The sequence below is a fragment of the Mus musculus genome, chromosome 7 (genome assembly GCF_000001635.26).
Source record: "Mus musculus strain C57BL/6J chromosome 7, GRCm38.p6 C57BL/6J".
Classification (NCBI taxonomy): Eukaryota; Metazoa; Chordata; class Mammalia; order Rodentia; family Muridae; genus Mus; species Mus musculus.
Window position 1 is genome coordinate 59751602 of NC_000073.6, and position 20819 is coordinate 59772420.

General features: G+C 48.2%; 1 long non-coding RNA gene and 8 other non-coding genes across 9 annotated transcripts in view; all 9 read right to left on the reverse strand.

Moving 5' to 3' along the window:
- The window catches only part of Snhg14 (small nucleolar RNA host gene 14), a 1177441-nt gene that overhangs the window by 478865 nt on the left and 677757 nt on the right, over nucleotides 1-20819 (reverse strand). The window contains exons 58-64 of the long non-coding RNA NR_146211.1: nucleotides 20405-20551; nucleotides 17887-18033; nucleotides 15360-15506; nucleotides 12837-12983; nucleotides 7775-7921; nucleotides 5263-5409; nucleotides 238-384 (exon numbers count right to left, since the gene is read on the reverse strand). This is a non-coding gene — a long non-coding RNA (small nucleolar RNA host gene 14). The remainder of the gene's footprint in view (nucleotides 1-237; nucleotides 385-5262; nucleotides 5410-7774; nucleotides 7922-12836; nucleotides 12984-15359; nucleotides 15507-17886; nucleotides 18034-20404; nucleotides 20552-20819) is intronic.
- Gm25350 lies at nucleotides 2401-2494 on the reverse strand. Its single transcript, XR_003947091.1, has one exon. It is a non-coding gene; the product is annotated as a small nucleolar RNA SNORD116 (small nucleolar RNA).
- Nucleotides 4913-5006, reverse strand: Gm26502. Its single transcript, XR_003947121.1, has one exon. It is a non-coding gene; the product is annotated as a small nucleolar RNA SNORD116 (small nucleolar RNA).
- Gm23313 lies at nucleotides 7425-7518 on the reverse strand. Its single transcript, XR_003947122.1, has one exon. It is a non-coding gene; the product is annotated as a small nucleolar RNA SNORD116 (small nucleolar RNA).
- Gm25471 lies at nucleotides 9953-10046 on the reverse strand. The gene has a single exon (XR_003947143.1). It is a non-coding gene; the product is annotated as a small nucleolar RNA SNORD116 (small nucleolar RNA).
- Nucleotides 12487-12580, reverse strand: Gm22776. The gene has a single exon (XR_003947134.1). It is a non-coding gene; the product is annotated as a small nucleolar RNA SNORD116 (small nucleolar RNA).
- On the reverse strand, nucleotides 15010-15103 carry Gm23446. Its single transcript, XR_003947123.1, has one exon. It is a non-coding gene; the product is annotated as a small nucleolar RNA SNORD116 (small nucleolar RNA).
- Nucleotides 17537-17630, reverse strand: Gm25210. Its single transcript, XR_003947144.1, has one exon. It is a non-coding gene; the product is annotated as a small nucleolar RNA SNORD116 (small nucleolar RNA).
- Nucleotides 20055-20148, reverse strand: LOC115486763. The gene has a single exon (XR_003947092.1). It is a non-coding gene; the product is annotated as a small nucleolar RNA SNORD116 (small nucleolar RNA).

The following is a 20819-nucleotide window of genomic DNA, read 5'->3' on the forward strand; positions in this document are numbered from 1 at the left end:
GCATCAAGTGGTTCCAGTACTCTGGATTGCTCTGGCTTTGGGGAGAGCAATGGACTGCTGGACACTGACAATCCACTGCCAGGGAACAATGGGCCGAAGCTCCAAACATGGGAGAAACCAGAGGTCCTAGGCATGCTCCTTGTCCCGAAGGGCCTGGACATAATCAATGGCAGCCATTCCCTGCTCCACCAAGACCTGGGCACCTAGAATTCATGCAGCAATTCCCATGTTCCTTACCATTTAACTCAGGTGACCTAGGGCAAGTCAGCAACACCACAAGAGTTCGATGGAGACTCAGTTGGACGACATAAACACTCAGCCAATGCTGTGAGGCCATTTCCTCTGCATGTTTTCCATGGACCATACTGGAAAGGGAATGCAACCCTGTGAAGACAACACAGAGAACATGTCCCGATTACAGTGGGACCAATGCAAAACCACATGGATTATGGACTCACCATGTACAATGGGCTTGTCATATCTCACAGGCACCCTCAACACTCCTGCTCTTACCAACCTCTTCACACTGCCCTTCCAGATCTCACTTGCTGTTACTCTCAGGCCTTGGATGTGAACATGCCATGCCCTTTGCTCTCAAGTGCTTGCTGGGTCCTCAGCTCACTCTAAGGGCTTAAGGATGATATGTGAGTTGCAATACAGGTACTGAACACTTTCTCTTAGGTCCATGCCATCAACTTCCTCCACCAGTGTCCTGAGCAAAGTTTTCTAGGGAATGAAGGCTTTTCTCCAAGCATCCAGTCAGAAAAATCCAATAACAAGGGCAATCATAGGTCCCCTTGCCTATGCAGTTGAAGAAGGAGGAGGCAGCTCTGAATAAGTCCACCAGCAAAATTGGGCCTCCAAGGATATCTAAGCCAACAACTTTTGAGTCTTCAATCATGGCTCCAGTCCTTCTTTGATCATTACTTCTGGGTCTTTGCATGAGGTAAAATCAAACTCCTCTGAGAGTTCAGATTTCCAGCTCATGGGAAGCAGGCTTCATTTTCACAGCTGAAAGGAACCCCCCTCTCTCTCCCTCTCTCTGTGTTAGTGTGTGTGTGTGTGTGTTTGTGTGTGTGTCTTTTACCCTGAGACATTCCTTGCTGTGGCAGCCAGTCCCTATTTCTGTCCACCTGTCCAGTGCTCATTTTGTCTGTTGTGAAGACTTCCACCTCTCTCATGAGATTGCTTTTGGCCATCCACCCCTGCTTTGATCTCTTCTGGTGAAAAGTTCTCAGACTATACTGCTCAGCTTCTCACACTAATGAAAATCCCATTGTGCAAAACTATCACAGGCCAGGATCCGACTTGACTCAAGTTATCTTAGTGTGTCAAGTGCAGTCTGCATCCAAGAACTTATTTTCTCCCTGATGATTCCCATGAGCATGACTCTCAAGGTGGATTTGAAAAACACGATGTGCCCTGTTGAAACCTCCCTCCTATGCACACTAGCAACTTGTCTTTCAAGAAGAGTTAGGCCAAAAAATCAAAAAGAAAGGTCCCATGACACCTTGGTCTCTAATTTAGAGGGTCCCTCACCAAGATGGTTCTCCTAAGGCTGTGGGTGCAAGAACTGTTCCTAGACTTTCCCTTTGACCTTGCCAAAGAGGCTGACAACAAGGTCCAAATATACCAAGGATATCCCTTCAACAACATCCAAAGCAACAGCACCTACCAAAGAGGAGATTCCTACAAAAATTATTTCAACAAATCTATCGAGACACAGGTCTGCAAGTCTCATGCTCCCAGTGAGTCCATCAAAGTTTCATCCGTCTACAGACACAGGTAAGTGTGTAAATGTGGTGCAAACTGACCCGTGAGGTGCCTGCCATCACCTCCAAGGCTTAGCTCCTTCTCTATTTCCTAGCCAATCGCCCGGGAAACTTCCAAGCTGCCAGGGACACAGAGCCTTCTGTTCACCACCTGAACCGACAACAGTCACACAGTCACATTTACATGCTACTGGGTCAAGCTACACTCTACCAGCAGCCTGCATTCTATTGACTAAGTAAAGCAATGCAACAGGGTTAAAATTCATATAAGTGCTTCTGAGAAGCCTGAGTCCACTGCTTGATATTCCCATGTGAAAAGCCAAGATTTGGTGCCACTGCCACTGCTACTTTTGCCTCACAGTCTACTTTCCACAATGGCTGGGGCCCTCTCCTTGGACCTAGCATGACTACCTACTGAGTATCTGCCAAGCATCTCCACTACAGCAAAGGGAGCAAGCCACCAGAGCTTAAGGACCTGCTGTGTCCTACGCCATGGATTTTCGGCAGAGTAGGCCAAGCACACACCTGTCTCTGGAGAGTCTGGCTAGAGCCCGAAGAAGTCAAGAACAATGGAGTGTTTGGGCAGCCTGTGCCTGACGCCCATAGCACCTGGGAGACCCAAGATGCTGGACCTCAGTTCCGATGAGAGTGGCGGTACAGAGTTTTCACTCATTTTGTTCAGCTTTTCCAAGGAATGTTTGACTGGGAATCATCATAGATCCAAGCTAGTTGGAGTGCATTGCATCAAGTGGTTCCAGTACTCTGGATTGCTCTGGCTTTGGGGAGAGCAATGGACTGCTGGACACTGACAATCCACTGCCAGGGAACAATGGGCCGAAGCTCCAAACATGGGAGAAACCAGAGGCCCTAGGCATGCTCCATGTCCCGAAGGGCCTGGACATAATCAATGGCAGCCGTTCCCTGCTCCACCAAGACCTGGGCACCTAGAATTCATGCAGCAATTCCCATGTTCCTTACCATTTAACTCAGGTGACCTAGGGCAAGTCAGCAACACCACAACAGTTCGATGGAGACTCAGTTGGACGACATAAACACTCAGCCAATGCTGTGGGGCCATTTCCTCTGCATGTTTTCCATGGACCATACTGGAAAGGGAATGCAACCCTGTGAAGACAACACAAAGAACATGCCCCGATTACAGTGGGACCAATGCAAAACCACATGGATTATGGGCTTACCATGTACTATGGGCTTGTCATATCTCACAGGCACCCTCAACACTCCTGCTCTTACCAACCTCTTCACACTGCCCTTCCAGATCTCACTTGCTGTTACTCTCAGGCCTTGGATGTGAACATGCCATGCCCTTTGCTCTCAAGTGCTTGCTGGGTCCTCAGCTCACTCTAAGGGCTTAAGGATGATATGTGAGTTGCAATACAGGTACTGAACACTTTCTCTTAGGTCCATGCCATCAACTTCCTCCACCAGTGTCCTGAGCAAAGTTTTCTAGGGAATGAAGGCTTTTCTCCAAGCATCCAGTCAGAAAAATCCAATAACAAGGGCAATCATAGGTCCCCTTGCCTATGCAGTTGAAGAAGGAGGAGGCAGCTCTGAATAAGTCCACCAGCAAAATTGGGCCTCCAAGGATATCTAAGCCAACAACTTTTGAGTCTTCAATCATGGCTCCAGTCCTTCTTTGATCATTACTTCTGGGTCTTTGCATGACGTAAAATCAAACTCCTCTGAGAGTTCAGATTTCCAGCTCATGGGAAGCAGGCTTCATTTTCACAGCTGAAAGGAACCCCCCTCTCTCTCCCTCTCTCTGTGTTAGTGTGTGTGTGTGTGTGTTTGTGTGTGTGTCTTTTACCCTGAGACATTCCTTGCTGTGGCAGCCAGTCCCTATTTCTGTCCACCTGTCCAGTGCTCATTTTGTCTGTTGTGAAGACTTCCACCTCTCTCATGAGATTGCTTTTGGCCATCCACCCCTGCTTTGATCTCTTCTGGTGAAAAGTTCTCAGACTATACTGCTCAGCTTCTCACACTAATGAAAATCCCATTGTGCAAAACTATCACAGGCCAGGATCCGACTTGACTCAATTATCTTAGTGTGTCAAGTGCAGTCTGCATCCAAGAACTTATTTTCTCCCTGATGATTCCCATGAGCATGACTCTCAAGGTGGATTTGAAAAACACGATGTGCCCTGTTGAAACCTCCCTCCTATGCACACTAGCAACTTGTCTTTCAAGAAGAGTTAGGCCAAAAAATCGAAAAGAAAGGTCCCATGACACCTTGGTCTCTAATTTAGAGGGTCCCTCACCAAGATGGTTCTCCTAAGGCTGTGGGTGCAAGAAATGTTCCTAGACTTTCCCTTTGACCTTGCCAAAGAGGCTGACAACAAGGTCCAAATATACCAAGGATATCCCTTCAACAACATCCAAAGCAACAGCACCTACCAAAGAGGAGATTCCTACAAAAATTATTTCAACAAATCTATCGAGACACAGGTCTGCAAGTCTCATGCTCCCAGTGAGTCCATCAAAGTTTCATCCGTCTACAGACACAGGTAAGTGTGTAAATGTGGTGCAAACTGACCCGTGAGGTGCCTGCTATCACCTCCAAGGGGTAGCTCATTCTCTATTTCCTAGCCAATCCCCAGGGAAACTTCCAAGCTGCCAAGGACACAGAGCCTTCTTTTCACCACCTGAACAGACAACAGTCACACAGTCCAGTTTACATGCTACTGGGTCAAGCTACACTCTACCAGCAGCCTGAATTCTATTGACTACGTAAAGCAATGCAACAGGGTTAAAATTCATATAAGTGCTTCTGAGAAGCCTGAGTCCACTGCCAGATATTCCCATGTGAAAAGCCAAGATTTGGTGCCACTGCCACTGCTACTTTTGCCTCACAGTCTACTTTCCACAATGGCTGGGGCCCTCTCCTTGGACCTAGCACGACTACCTACTGAGTATCTGCCAAGCATCTCCACTATAGCAAAGGGAGCAAGCCACCAGAGCTTAAGGGCCTGCTGTGTCCTACACCATGGATTTTTGGCAGAGTAGGCCAAGCACACACCTGTCTCTGGAGAGTCTGGCTAGAGCCCGAAGAAGTCAAGAACAATGGAGTGTTTGGGCAGCCTGTGCCTGACGCCCATAGCACCTGTGAGACCCAAGGGGCTGGACCTCAGTTCCGATGAGAGTGGCGGTACAGAGTTTTCACTCATTTTGTTCAGCTTTTCCAAGGAATGTTTGACTGGCAATCATCATAGATCCAAGCTCGTTGGAGTGCATTGCATCAAGTGGTTCCAGTACTCTGGAGTGCTCAGGCTTTGGTGATAGCAATGGACTGCTGGACACTGACAATCCACTGCCAGGGAACAATGGGCCGAAGCTCCAAACATGGGAAAACCCAGAGGCCCTAGGCTTGCTCCATGTCCCGAAGGGCCTGGACATAATCAATGGCAGCCGTTCCCTGCTCCACCAAGACCTGGGCACCTAGAATTCATGCAGCAATTCCCATGTTCCTTACCATTTAACTCAGGTGACCTAGGGCAAGTCAGCAACACCACAACAGTTCGATGGAGACTCAGTTGTACGAAATAAACACTCAGCCAATGCTGTGGGGCCATTTCCTCTGCATGTTTTCCATGGACCATACTGGAAAGGGAATGCAACCCTGTGAAGACAACACAGAGAACATGCCCCGATTACAGTGGGACCAATGCAAAAGCCCATGGATTATGGGCTTACCATGTACTATGGGCTTGTCATATCTCACAGGCACCCTCAACACTCCTGATCTTACCAACCTCTTCACACTGCCCTTCCAGATCTCACTTGCTGTTACTCTCAGGCCTTGGTGTGAACATGCCATGCCCTTTGCTCTCAAGTGCTTGCTGGGTCCTCAGCTCACTCTAAGGACTTAAGGATGATTTGTGAGAAGCAATACAGGTACTCAACACTTTCTCTTAGGTCCATGCCATCAACTTCCTCCACCAGTGTCCTGAGCAAAGTTTTCAAGAGAGTGAAGGCTCTTCTCCAAGCATCCAGTCAGAAAAAGCCAATAACAAGGGCAATCATAAATCCCCTTGCCTATGCAGTCGAAGAAGGAGGAGGCAGCTCTGAATAACTCCACCAGCAAAATTGGGCCTCCAAGGATATCTAAGCCAACAACTTTTGAGCCTTCAATCATGGCTCCAGTCCTTTCTGATCATTACTTCTGGGTCTTTGCATGAGGTAAAATCAAACTCCTCTGAGAGTTCAGAATTCCAGCTCATGGGAAGCAGGCTTCATTTTCACAGCTGAAAGGAACCCCCCTCTCTCTCCCTTTCTCTGTGTTAGTGTGTGTGTGTGTGTGTGTGTGTGTGTGTGTCTTTTACCCTGAGACATTCCTTGCTGTTGCAGCCAGTCCCTATTTCTGTCCACCTGTCCAGTGCTCATTTTGTTTGTTGTGAAGACTTCCACCTCTCTCATGAGATTGCTTTTGGCCATCCACCCCTGCTTTGATCTCTTCTGAGGAAAAGTTCTCAGACTATACTGCTCAGCTTCTCACACTAATGAAAATCCCATTGTGCAGAACTATCACAGGCCAGGATCCGACTTGACTCAAGTTATCTTAGTGTGTCAAATGCAGTCTGCATCCAAGAACTTATTTTCTCCCTGATGATTCCCATGAACATGGCTCTCAAGGTGGATTTGCAAAACACGATGTGCCCTGTTGAAACCTCCTTCCTATGCACACTAGCAACTTGTCTTTCCAGAAGAGTTAGGCCAAAACATCGAAAAGAAAGGTCCCATGACACCTTGGTCTCTAATTTAGAGGGTCCCTCACCAAGATGGTTCTCCTAAGGCTGTGGGTGCAAGAACTGTTCCTAGACTTTCCCTTTGACCTTGCCAAGGAGGCTGACAACAAGGTCCAAATATACCAAGGATATCCCTTCAACAACATCCAAAGCAACAGCACCTACCAAAGAGGAGATTCCTACAAAAATTATTTCAACAAATCTATGGAGACACAGGTCTGCAAGTCTCATGCTCCCAGCGAGTCCATCAAAGTTTCATCCGTCTACAGACACAGGTAAGTGTGTAAATGTGGTGCAAACTGTCCCGTGAGGTGTCTGCCATCACCCCAAGGCTTAGCTCCTTCTCTATTTCCTAGCCAATCGCCCGGGAAACTTCCAAGCTGCCAGGGACACAGAGCCTTCTGTTCACCACCTGAACCGACAACAGTCACACAGTCCCGTTTACATGCTACTGGGTCAAGCTACACTCTACCAGCAGCCTGCATTCTATTGACTACGTAAAGCAACGCAACAGAGTTAAAATTCATATAAGTGCTTCTGAGAAGCCTGCCTCCACTGCTTGATATTCCCATGTGAAAAGCCAAGATTTGGTGCCACTGCCACTGCTACTTTTGCCTCACAGTCTACTTTCCACAATGGCTGGGGCCCTCTCCTTGGACCTAGCAGGACTACCTACTGAGTATCTGCCAAGCATCTCCACTACAGCAAAGGGAGTAAGCCACCAGTGCTTAAGGACCTGCTGTGTCCTACACCATGGATTATTGGCAGAGTAGGCCAAGCACACACCTGTCTCTGGAGAGTCTGGCTAGAGCCCGAAGAAGTCAAGAACAATGGAGTGTTTGGGCAGCCTGTGCCTGACGCCCATAGCACCTGTGAGACCAAAGGGGCTGGACCTCAGTTCCGATGAGAGTGGCGGTACAGAGTTTTCACTCATTTTGTTCAGCTTTTCCAAGGAATGTTTGACTGGCAATCATCATAGATCCAAGCTCGTTGGAGTGCATTGCATCAAGTGGTTCCAGTACTCTGGAGTGCTCAGGCTTTGGTGATAGCAATGGACTGCTGGACAATGACAATCCACTGCCAGGGAACAATGGGCCGAAGCTCCAAACATGGGAAAACCCAGAGGCCCTAGGCTTGCTCCATGTCCCGAAGGGCCTGGACATAATCAATGGCAGCCGTTCCCTGCTCCACCAAGACCTGGGCACCTAGAATTCATGCAGCAATTCCCATGTTCCTTACCATTTAACTCAGGTGACCTAGGGCAAGTCAGCAACACCACAACAGTTCGATGGAGACTCAGTTGTACGAAATAAACACTCAGCCAATGCTGTGGGGCCATTTCCTCTGCATGTTTTCCATGGACCATACTGGAAAGGGAATGCAACCCTGTGAAGACAACACAGAGAACATGCCCCGATTACAGTGGGACCAATGCAAAAGCCCATGGATTATGGGCTTACCATGTACTATGGGCTTGTCATATCTCACAGGCACCCTCAACACTCCTGATCTTACCAACCTCTTCACACTGCCCTTCCAGATCTCACTTGCTGTTACTCTCAGGCCTTGGTGTGAACATGCCATGCCCTTTGCTCTCAAGTGCTTGCTGGGTCCTCAGCTCACTCTAAGGACTTAAGGATGATTTGTGAGAAGCAATACAGGTACTCAACACTTTCTCTTAGGTCCATGCCATCAACTTCCTCCACCAGTGTCCTGAGCAAAGTTTTCAAGAGAGTGAAGGCTCTTCTCCAAGCATGCAGTCAGAAAAAGCCAATAACAAGGGCAATCATAGGTCCCCTTGCCTATGCAGTCGAAGAAGGAGGAGGCAGCTCTCAATAACTCCACCAGCAAAATTGGGCCTCCAAGGATATCTAAGCCAACAACTTTTGAGCCTTCAATCATGGCTCCAGTCCTTCTCTGATCATTACTTCTGGGTCTTTGCATGAGGTAAAATCAAACTCCTCTGAGAGTTCAGAATTCCAGCTCATGGGAAGCAGGCTTCATTTTCACAGCTGAAAGGAACCCCCCTCTCTCTCCCTCTCTCTGTGTTAGTGTGTGTGTGTGTGTGTGTGTGTGTGTGTGTGTGTGTGTGTGTGTCTTTTACCCTGAGACATTCCTTGCTGTGGCAGCCAGTCCCTATTTCTGTCCACCTGTCCAGTGCTCATTTTGTCTGTTGTGAAGACTTCCACCTCTCTCATGAGATTGCTTTTGGCCATCCACCCCTGCTTTGATCTCTTCTGGTGAAAAGTTCTCAGACTATACTGCTCAGCTTCTCACACTAATGAAAATCCCATTGTGCAGAACTATCACAGGCCAGGATCCGACTTGACTCAAGTTATCTTAGTGTGTCAAATGCAGTCTGCATCCAAGAACGTATTTTCTCCCTGATGATTCCCATGAGCATGGCTCTCAAGGTGGATTTGCAAAAAACGATGTGCCCTGTTGAAACCTCCTTCCTATGCACACTAGCAACTTGTCTTTCAAGAAGAGTTAGGCCAAAACATCGAAAAGAAAGGTACCATGACACCTTGGTCTCTAATTTAGAGGGTCCCTCACCAAGATGGTTCTCCTAAGGCTGTGGGGTCAAGAACTGTTCCTAGACTTTCCCTTTGACCTTGCCATGGAGGCTGACAACAAGGTCCAAATATACCAAGGATATCCCTTCAACAACATCCAAAGCAACAGCACCTACCAAAGAGGAGATTCCTACAAAAATTATTTCAACAAATCTATCGAGACACAGGTCTGCAAGTCTCATGCTCCCAGCGAGTCCATCAAAGTTTCATCCGTCTACAGACACAGGTAAGTGTGTAAATGTGGTGCAAACTGACCCGTGAGGTGCCTGCCATCACCTCCAAGGCTTAGCTCCTTCTCTATTTCCTAGCCAATCGCCCGGGAAACTTCCAAGCTGCCAGGGACACAGAGCCTTCTGTTCACCACCTGAACTGACAACAGTCACACAGTCCCGTTTACATGCTACTGGGTCAAGCTACACTCTACCAGCAGCCTGCATTCTATTGACTACGTAAAGCAATACAACAGGGTTAAAATTCATATAAGTGCTTCTGAGAAGCCTGAGGCCACTGCTTGATATTCCCATGTGAAAAGCCAAGATTTGGTGCCACTGCCACTGCTACATTTGCCTCACAGTCTACTTTCCACAATGGCTGGGGCCCTCTCCTTGGACCTAGCATGACTACCTACTGAGTATCTGCCAAGCATCTCCACTACAGCAAAGGGAGGAAGCCACCAGTGCTTAAGGACCTGCTGTGTCCTACACCATGGATTATTGGCAGAGTAGGCCAAGCACACACCTGTCTCTGGAGAGTCTGGCTAGAGCCCGAAGAAGTCAAGAACAATGGAGTGTTTGGGCAGCCTGTTCCTGACGCCCATAGTACCTGGGAGACCCAAGATGCTGGACATCAGTTCCGATGAGAGTGGCGGTACAGAGTTTTCACTCATTTTGTTCAGCTTTTCCAAGGAATGTTTGACTGGGAATCATCATAGATCCAAGCTCGGTGGAGTGCATTGCATCAAGTGGTTCCAGTACTCTGGATTGCTCTGGCTTTGGGGAGAGCAATGGACTGCTGGACACTGACAATCCACTGCCAGGGAACAATGGGCCGAAGCTCCAAACATGGGAGAAACCAGAGGCCCTAGGCATGCTCCATGTCCCGAAGGGCCTGGACATAATCAATGGCAGCAGTTCCCTGCTCCACCAAGACCTGGGCACCTAGAATTCATGCAGCAATTCCCATGTTCCTTACCATTTAACTCAGGTGACCTAGGGCAAGTCAGCAACACCACAACAGTTCAATGGAGACTCAGTTGGACGAAATAAACTCTTAGCCAATGCTGTGGGGCCATTTCCTCTGCATGTTTTCTATGGACCATACTGGAAAGGGAATGCAACCCTGTGAAGACAATACAGAGAACATGCCCCGATTACAGTGGGACCAATGCAAAACCACATGGATTGTGGGCTTAACATGTACTATGGGCTTGTCATATCTCACAGGCACCCTCAACACTCCTGCTCTTACCAACCTCTTCACACTGCCCTTCCAGATCTCACTTGCTGTTACTCTCAGGCTTTGTATGTGAACATGCCATGCCCTTTGCTCTAAAGTGCTTGCTGGGTCCTCAGCTCATTCTAAGGACTTAAGGATGATATGTGAGCTGCAATACCGATACTCAACACTTTCTCTTAGGTCCATGCCATCAACTTCTTCCACCAGTGTCCTGAGCAAAGTTTTCAAGGGAATGAAGGCTCTTCTCCAAGCATCCAATCAGAAAAAAGCCAATAACAAGGGCAATCATAGGTCCCCTTGCCTATGCTGACAAAGAAGGAGGAGGCAGCTCTGAATAAGTCCACCAGCAAAATTGGGCCTCCAAGGATATCTAAGCCAGCAACTTTAGAGCCTTCAATCATGGCTCCAGTCCTTCTCTGATCATTACTTCTGGGTCTTTGCATGAGGTAAAATCAAACTCCGCTGAGAGTTCAGAATTCCAGCTCATGGGAAGCAGGCTTCATTTTCACAGCTGAAAGGAACCCCCCTCTCTCTCCCTCTCTCTGTGTTAGTGTGTGTGTGTGTGTGTGTGTGTGTGTGTGTGTGTGTGTGTGTGTGTGTCTTTTACCCTGAGACATTCCTTGCTGTGGCAGCCAGTCTCTATTTCTGTCCACCTATCCAGTGCTCATTTTGTCTGTTGTGAAGACTTCCACCTCTCTCATGAGATTGCTTTTGGCCATCCACCCCTGCTTTGATCTCTTCTGGTGAAAAGTTCTCAGACTATACTGCTCAGCTTCTCACACTAATGAAAATCCCATTGTGCAGAACTATCACAGGCCAGGATCCGACTTGACTCAAGTTATCTTAGTGTGTCAAATGCAGTCTGCATCCAAGAACTTATTTTCTCCCTGATGATTCCCATGAGCATGGCTCTCAACGTGGATTTGCAAAACACGATGTGCCCCGTTGAAACCTCCCTCCTATGCACACTAGACACTTGTCTTTCAAGAAGAGTTAGGCCAAAACTTCGAAAAGAAAGGTCCCATGACACCTTGGTCTCTAATTTAGAGGGTCCCTCACCAAGATGGTTCTCCTAAGGCTGTGGGTGCAAGAACTGTTCCTAGCATTTCCCTTTGACCTTGCCAAGGAGGCTGACAACAAGGTCCAAATATACCAAGGATATCCCTTCAACAACATCCAAAGCAACAGCACCTACCAAAGAGGAGATTCCTACAAAAATTATTTCAACAAATCTATTGAGACACAGGTCTGCAAGTCTCATGCTCCCAGCGAGTCCATCAAAGTTTCATCCGTCAAGAGACACAGGTAAGTGTGTAAATGTGGTGAAAACTGACCCGTGAGGTGCCTGCCATCACCTCCAAAGGTTAGCTCCTCCTCTATTTCCTAGCCAATCCCCCGGGAAACTTCCAAGCTGCCAGGGACACAGAGCCTTCTGTTCACCACCTGAACCGACAACAGTCACACAGTCACATTTACATGCTACTGGGTCAAGCTACACTCTACCAGCAGCCTGCATTCTATTGACTAAGTAAAGCAATGCAACAGGGTTAAAATTCATATAAGTGCTTCTGAGAAGCCTGAGTCCACTGCTTGATATTCCCATGTGAAAAGCCAAGATTTGGTGCCACTACCACTGCTACTTTTGCCTCACAGTCTACTTTCCACAATGGCTGGGGCCCTCTCCTTGGACCTAGCACGACTACCTACTGAGTATCTGCCAAGCATCTCCACTATAGCAAAGGGAGCAAGCCACCAGAGCTTAAGGGCCTGCTGTGTCCTACACCATGGATTTTTGGCAGAGTAGGCCAAGCACACACCTGTCTCTGGAGAGTCTGGCTAGAGCCCGAAGAAGTCAAGAACAATGGAGTGTTTGGGCAGCCTGTGCCTGACGCCCATAGCACATGTGAGACCCAAGATGCTGGACCTCAGTTCCGATGAGAGTGGTGGTACAGAGTTTTCACTCATTTTGTTCAGCTTTTCCAAGGAATGTTTGACTGGCAATCATCATAGATCCAAGCTCGTTGGAGTGCATTGCATCAAGTGGTTCCAGTACTCTGGAGTGCTCAGGCTTTGGTGATAGCAATGGACTGCTGGACACTGACAATCCACTGCCAGGGAACAATGGGCCGAAGCTCCAAACATGGGAAAACCCAGAGGCCCTAGGCTTGCTCCATGTCCCGAAGGGCCTGGACATAATCAATGGCAGCCGTTCCCTGCTCCACCAAGACCTGGGCACCTAGAATTCATGCAGCAATTCCCATGTTCCTTACCATTTAACTCAGGTGACCTAGGGCAAGTCAGCAACACCACAACAGTTCGATGGAGACTCAGTTGGACGACATAAACACTCAGCCAATGCTGTGGGGCCATTTCCTCTGCATGTTTTCCATGGACCATACTGGAAAGGGAATGCAACCCTGTGAAGACAACACAGAGAACATGCCCCGATTACAGTGGGACCAATGCAAAAGCCCATGGATTATGGGCTTACCATGTACTATGGGCTTGTCATATCTCACAGGCACCCTCAACACTCCTGATCTTACCAACCTCTTCACACTGCCCTTCCAGATCTCACTTGCTGTTACTCTCAGGCCTTGGTGTGAACATGCCATGCCCTTTGCTCTCAAGTGCTTGCTGGGTCCTCAGCTCACTCTAAGGACTTAAGGATGTTTTGTGAGAAGCAATACAGGTACTCAACACTTTCTCTTAGGTCCATGCCATCAACTTCCTCCACCAGTGTCCTGAGCAAAGTTTTCAAGAGAGTGAAGGCTCTTCTCCAAGCATCCAGTCAGAAAAAGCCAATAACAAGGGCAATCATAAGTCCCCTTGCCTATGCAGTCAAAGAAGGAGGAGGCAGCTCTGAATAACTCCACCAGCAAAATTGGGCCTCCAAGGATATCTAAGCCAACAACTTTTGAGTCTTCAATCATGGCTCCAGTCCTTTCTGATCATTACTTCTGGGTCTTTGCATGAGGTAAAATCAAACTCCTCTGAGAGTTCAGAATTCCAGCTCATGGGAAGCAGGCTTCATTTTCACAGCTGAAAGGAACCCCCCTCTCTCTCCCTCTCTCTGTGTTAGTGTGTGTGTGTGTGTGTGTGTGTGTGTGTGTGTGTGTGTGTCTTTTACCCTGAGACATTCCTTGCTGTTGCAGCCAGTCCCTATTTCTGTCCACCTGTCCAGTGCTCATTTTGTCTGTTGTGAAGACTTCCACCTCTCTCATGAGATTGCTTTTGGCCATCCACCCCTGCTTTGATCTCTTCTGGTGAAAAGTTCTCAGACTATACTGCTCAGCTTCTCACACTAATGAAAATCCCATTGTGCAGAACTATCACAGGCCAGGATCCGACTTGACTCAAGTTATCTTAGTGTGTCAAATGCAGTCTGCATCCAAGAACTTATTTTCTCCCTGATGATTCCCATGAGCATGGCTCTCAAGGTGGATTTGCAAAACACAATGTGCCCTGTTGAAACCTCCTTCCTATGCACACTAGCAACTTGTCTTTCCAGAAGAGTTAGGCCAAAACATCGAAAAGAAAGTTCCCCTGACACCTTGGTCTCTAATTTAGAGGGTCCCTCACCAAGATGGTTCTCCTAAGGCTGTGGGTGCAAGAACTGTTCCTAGACTTTCCCTTTGACCTTGCCAAGGAGGCTGACAACAAGGTCCAAATATACCAAGGATATCCCTTCAACAACATCCAAAGCAACAGCACCTACCAAAGAGGAGATTCCTACCAAAGTTATTTCAACAAATCTATCGAGACACAGGTCTGCAAGTCTCATGCTCCCAGCGAGTCCATCACAGTTTCATCCGTCTACAGACACAGGTAAGTGTGTAAATGTGGTGCAAACTGACCCGTGAGGTGCCTGCCATCACCTCCAAGACTTAGCTCCTTGTCTATTTCCTAGCCAATCCCCCGGGAAACTTCCAAGCTGCCAGGGACACAGAGCCTTCTTTTCACCACCTGAACAGACAACAGTCACACAGTCCCGTTTACATGCTACTGGGTCAAGCTACACTCTACCAGCAGCCTACATTCTATTGACTACGTAAAGCAATGCAACAGGGTTAAAATTCATATAAGTGCTTCTGAGAAGCCTGAGTCCACTGCCAGATATTCCCATGTGAAAAGCCAAGATTTGGTGCCACTGCCACTGCTACTTTTGCCTCACAGTCTACTTTCCACAATGGCTGGGGCCCTCTCCTTGGACCTAGCACGACTACCTACTGAGTATCTGCCAAGCATCTCCACTATAGCAAAGGGAGCAAGCCACCAGAGCTTAAGGGCCTGCTGTGTCCTACACCATGGATTTTTGGCAGAGTAGGCCAAGCACACACCTGTCTCTGGAGAGTCTGGCTAGAGCCCGAAGAAGTCAAGAACAATGGAGTGTTTGGGCAGCCTGTGCCTGACGCCCATAGCACATGTGAGACCCAAGATGCTGGACCTCAGTTCCGATGAGAGTGGCGGTACAGAGTTTTCACTCATTTTGTTCAGCTTTTCCAAGGAATGTTTGACTGGCAATCATCATAGATCCAAGCTCGTTGGAGTGCATTGCATCAAGTGGTTCCAGTACTCTGGAGTGCTCAGGCTTTGGTGATAGCAATGGACTGCTGGACACTGACAATCCACTGCCAGGGAACAATGGGCCGAAGCTCCAAACATGGGAAAACCCAGAGGCCCTAGGCTTGCTCCATGTCCCGAAGGGCCTGGACATAATCAATGGCAGCCGTTCCCTGCTCCACCAAGACCTGGGCACCTAGAATTCATGCAGCAATTCCCATGTTCCTTACCATTTAACTCAGGTGACCTAGGGCAAGTCAGCAACACCACAACAGTTCGATGGAGACTCAGTTGGACGACATAAACACTCAGCCAATGCTGTGGGGCCATTTCCTCTGCATGTTTTCCATGGACCATACTGGAAAGGGAATGCAACCCTGTGAAGACAACACAAAGAACATGCCCCGATTACAGTGGGACCAATGCAAAACCACATGGATTATGGGCTTACCATGTACTATGGGCTTCTCATATCTCACAGGCACCCTCAACACTCCTGCTCTTACCAACCACTTCACAATGCCCTTCCAGATCTCACTTGCTGTTACTCTCAGGCCTTGGATGTGAACATGCCATGCCCTTTGTCTCAAGTGCTTGCTGGGTCCTCAGCTCACTCTAAGGACTTAAGGATGATATGTGAGCTGCAATACAGGTACTCAACACTTTCTCTTAGGTCTTTGCCATCAACCTCCTCCACCAGTGTCCTGAGCATAGTTTTCAAGGGAATTAAGGCTCTTCTCCAAGCATGCAGTCAGAAAAAGCCAATAACAAGGGCAATCATAGTTCCCCTTGCCTATGCAGTCGAAGAAGGAGGAGGCAGCTCTGAATAACTCCACCAGCAATATTGGGCCTCCAAGGATATCTAAGCCAACAACTTTTGAGCCTTCAATCATGGCTCCAGTCCTTCTCTGATCATTACTTCTGGGTCTTTGCATGAGGTAAAATCAAACTCCTCTGAGAGTTCAGAATTCCAGCTCATGGGAAGCAGGCTTCATTTTCACAGCTGAAAGGAACCCCCCTCTCTCTCCCTCTCTCTGTGTTAGTGTGTGTGTGTGTGTGTGTGTGTGTGTGTGTGTGTGTGTGTGTGTCTTTTACCCTGAGACATTCCTTGCTGTGGCAGCCAGTCTCTATTTCTGTCCACCTATCCAGTGCTCATTTTGTCTGTTGTGAAGACTTCTACCTCTCTCATGAGATTGCTTTTGGCCATCCACCCCTGCTTTGATCTCTTCTGGTGAAAAGTTCTCAGACTATACTGCTCAGCTTCTCACACTAATGAAAATCCCATTGTGCAGAACTATCACAGGCCAGGATCCGACTTGACTCAAGTTATCTTAGTGTGTCAAATGCAGTCTGCATCCAAGAACTTATTTTCTCCCTGATGATTCCCATGAGCATGGCTCTCAACGTGGATTTGCAAAACACGATGTGCCCTGTTGAAACCTCCTTCCTATGCACACTAGCAACTTGTCTTTCCAGAAGAGTTAGGCCAAAACATCGAAAAGAAAGGTCCCATGACACCTTGGTCTCTAATTTAGAGGGTCCCTCACCAAGATGGTTCTCCTAAGGCTGTGGGTGCAAGAACTGTTCCTAGACTTTCCCTTTGACCTTGCCAAGGAGGCTGACAACAAGGTCCAAATATACCAAGGATATCCCTTCAACAACATCCAAAGCAACAGCACCTACCAAAGAGGAGATTCCTACAAAAATTATTTCAACAAATCTATGGAGACACAGGTCTGCAAGTCTCATGCTCCCAGCGAGTCCATCAAAGTTTCATCCGTCTACAGACACAGGTAAGTGTGTAAATGTGGTGCAAACTGACCCGTGAGGTGCCTGCCATCACCTCCAAGGCTTAGCTCCTTCTCTATTTCCTAGCCAATCGCCCGGGAAACTTCCAAGCTGCCAGGGACACAGAGCCTTCTGTTCACCACCTGAACCGACAACAGTCACACAGTCCCGTTTACATGCTACTGGGTCAAGCTACACTCTACCAGCAGCCTGCATTCTATTGACTACGTAAAGCAATGCAACAGGGTTAAAATTCATATAAGTGCTTCTGAGAAGCCTGCCTCCACTGCTTGATATTCCCATGTGAAAAGCCATGATTTGGTGCCACTGCCACTGCTACTTTTGCCTCACAGTCTACTTTCCACAATGGCTGGGGCCCTCTCCTTGGACCTAGCACGACTACCTACTGAGTATCTGCCAAGCATCTCCACTACAGCAAAGGGAGCAAGCCACCAGTGATAAGGACCTGCTGTGTCCTACACCATGGATTTTTGGCAGAGTAGGCCAAGCACACACCTGTCTCTGGAGAGTCTGGCTAGAGCCCGAAGAAGTCAAGAACAATGGAGTGGTTGGGCAGCCTGTGCCTGACGCCCATAGTACCTGGGAGACCCAAGATGCTGGACATCAGTTCCGATGAGAGTGGCGGTACAGAGTTTTCACTCATTTTGTTCAGCTTTTCCAAGGAATGTTTGACTGGGAATCATCATAGATCCAAGCTCGTTGGAGTGCATTGCATCAAGTGGTTCCAGTACTCTGGATTGCTCTGGCTTTGGGGAGAGCAATGGACTGCTGGACACTGACAATCCACTGCCAGGGAACAATGGGCCGAAGCTCCAAACATGGGAGAAACCAGAGGCCCTAGGCATGCTCCATGTCCCGAAGGGCCTGGACATAATCAATGGCAGCCGTTCCCTGCTCCACCAAGACCTGGGCACCTAGAATTCATGCAGCAATTCCCATGTTCCTTACCATTTAACTCAGGTGACCTAGGGCAAGTCAGCAACACCACAACAGTTCGATGGAGACTCAGTTGGACGACATAAACACTCAGCCAATGCTGTGGGGCCATTTCCTCTGCATGTTTTCCATGGACCATACTGGAAAGGGAATGCAACCCTGTGAAGACAACACAAAGAACATGCCCCGATTATAGTGGGACCAATGCAAAACCACATGGATTATGGGCTTACCATGTACTATGGGCTTGTCATATCTCACAGGCACCCTCAACACTCCTTCTCTTACCAACCTCTTCACACTGCCCTTCCAGATCTCACTTGCTGTTACTCTCAGGCCTTGGATGTGAACATGCCATGCCCTTTGTCTCAAGTGCTTGCTGGGTCCTCAGCTCACTCTAAGGACTTAAGGATGATATGTGAGCTGCAATACAGGTACTCAACACTTTCTCTTAGGTCTTTGCCATCAACTTCCTCCACCAGTGTCCTGAGCATAGTTTTCAAGGGAATGAAGGCTCTTCTCCAAGCATGCAGTCAGAAAAAGCCAATAACAAGGGCAATCATAGTTCCCCATGCCTATGCAGTCGAAGAAGGAGGAGGCAGCTCTGAATAACTCCACCAGCAATATTGGGCCTCCAAGGATATCTAAGCCAACAACTTTTGAGCCTTCAATCATGGCTCCAGTCCTTCTCTGATCATTACTTCTGGGTCTTTGCATGAGGTAAAATCAAACTCCTCTGAGAGTTCAGAATTCCAGCTCATGGGAAGCAGGCTTCATATTCACAGCTGAAAGGAACCCCCCTCTCTCTCCCTCTCTCTGTGTTAGTGTGTGTGTGTGTGTGTGTGTGTGTGTGTGTGTGTCTTTTACCCTGAGACATTCCTTGCTGTGGCAGCCAGTCCCTATTTCTGTCCACATGTCCAGTGCACATTTTGTCTGTTGTGAAGACTTCCACCTCTCTCTTGAGATTGCTTTTGGCCATCCACCCCTGCTTTGATCTCTTCTGATGAAAAGTTCTCAGACTATACTGCTCAGCTTCTCACACTAATGAAAATCCCATTGTGTAGAACTATCACAGGCCAGGATCCGACTTGACTCAAGTTATCTTAGTGTGTCAAATGCAGTCTGCATCCAAGAACTTATTTTCTCCCTGATGATTCCCATGAGCATGGCTCTCAAGGTGGATTTGCAAAACACGATGTGCCCTGTTGAAACCTCCTTCCTATGCACACTAGCAACTTGTCTTTCCAGAAGAGTTAGGCCAAAACATCGAAAAGAAAGGTCCCATGACACCTTGGTCTCTAATATAGAGGGTCCCTCACCAAGATGGTTCTCCTAAGGCTGTGGGTGCAAGAACTGTTCCTAGACTTTCCCTTTGACCTTGCCAAGGAGGCTGACAACAAGGTCCAAATATACCAAGGATATCCCTTCAACAACATCCAAAGCAACAGCACCTACCAAAGAGGAGATTCCTACAAAAATTATTTCAACAAATCTATGGAGACACAGGTCTGCAAGTCTCATGCTCCCAGTGAGTCCATCAAAGTTTCATCCATCTACAGACACAGGTAAGTGTGTAAATGTGGTGCAAACTGACCCGTGAGGTGCCTGCCATCACCTCCAAGGCTTAGCTCCTTCTCTATTTCCTAGCCAATCGCCCGGGAAACTTCCAAGCTGCCAGGGACACAGAGCCTTCTGTTCACCACCTGAACCGACAACAGTCACACAGTCCCGTTTACATGCTACTGGGTCAAGCTACACTCTACCAGCAGCCTGCATTCTATTGACTACATAAAGCAATGCAACAGGGTTAAAATTCATATAAGTGCTTCTGAGAAGCCTGCCTCCACTGCTTGATATTCCCATGTGAAAAGCCAAGATTTGGTGCCACTGCCACTGCTACTTTTGCCTCACAGTCTACTTTCCACAATGGCTGGGGCCCTCTCCTTGGACCTAGCATGACTACCTACTGAGTATCTGCCAAGCATCTCCACTACAGCAAAGGGAGCAAGCCACCAGTGCTTAAGGACCTGCTGTGTCCTACACCATGGATTTTTGGCAGAGTAGGCCAAGCACACACCTGTCTCTGGAGAGTCTGGCTAGAGCCCGAAGAAGTCAAGAACAATGGAGTGTTTGGGCAGCCTGTGCCTGACGCCCATAGCACCTGGGAGACCCAAGATGCTGGACCTCAGTTCCGATGAGAGTGGCGGTACAGAGTTTTCACTCATTTTGTTCAGCTTTTCCAAGGAATGTTTGACTGGGAATCATCATAGATCCAAGCTCGTTGGAGTGCATTGCATCAAGTGGTTCCAGTACTCTGGATTGCTCTGGCTTTGGGGAGAGCAATGGACTGCTGGACACTGACAATCCACTGCCAGGGAACAATGGGCCGAAGCTCCAAAAATGGGAGAAACCAGAGGCCCTAGGCATGCTCCATGTCCCGAAGGGCCTGGACATAATCAATGGCAGCCGTTCCCTGCTCCACCAAGACCTGGGCACCTAGAATTCATGCAGCAATTCCCATGTTCCTTACCATTTAACTCAGGTGACCTAGGGCAAGTCAGCAACACCACAACAGTTCGATGGAGACTCAGTTGGACGACATAAACACTCAGCCAATGCTGTGGGGCCATTTCCTCTGCATGTTTTCCATGGACCATACTGGAAAGGGAATGCAACCCTGTGAAGGCAACACAAAGAACATGCCCCGATTACAGTGGGACCAATGCAAAACCACATGGATTATGGGCTTACCATGTACTATGGGCTTGTCATATCTCACAGGCACCCTCAACACTCCTGCTCTTACCAACCTCTTCACACTGCCCTTCCAGATCTCACTTGCTGTTACTCTCAGGCCTTGGATGTGAACATGCCATGCCCTTTGTCTCAAGTGCTTGCTGGGTCCTCAGCTCACTCTAAGGACTTAAGGATGATATGTGAGCTGC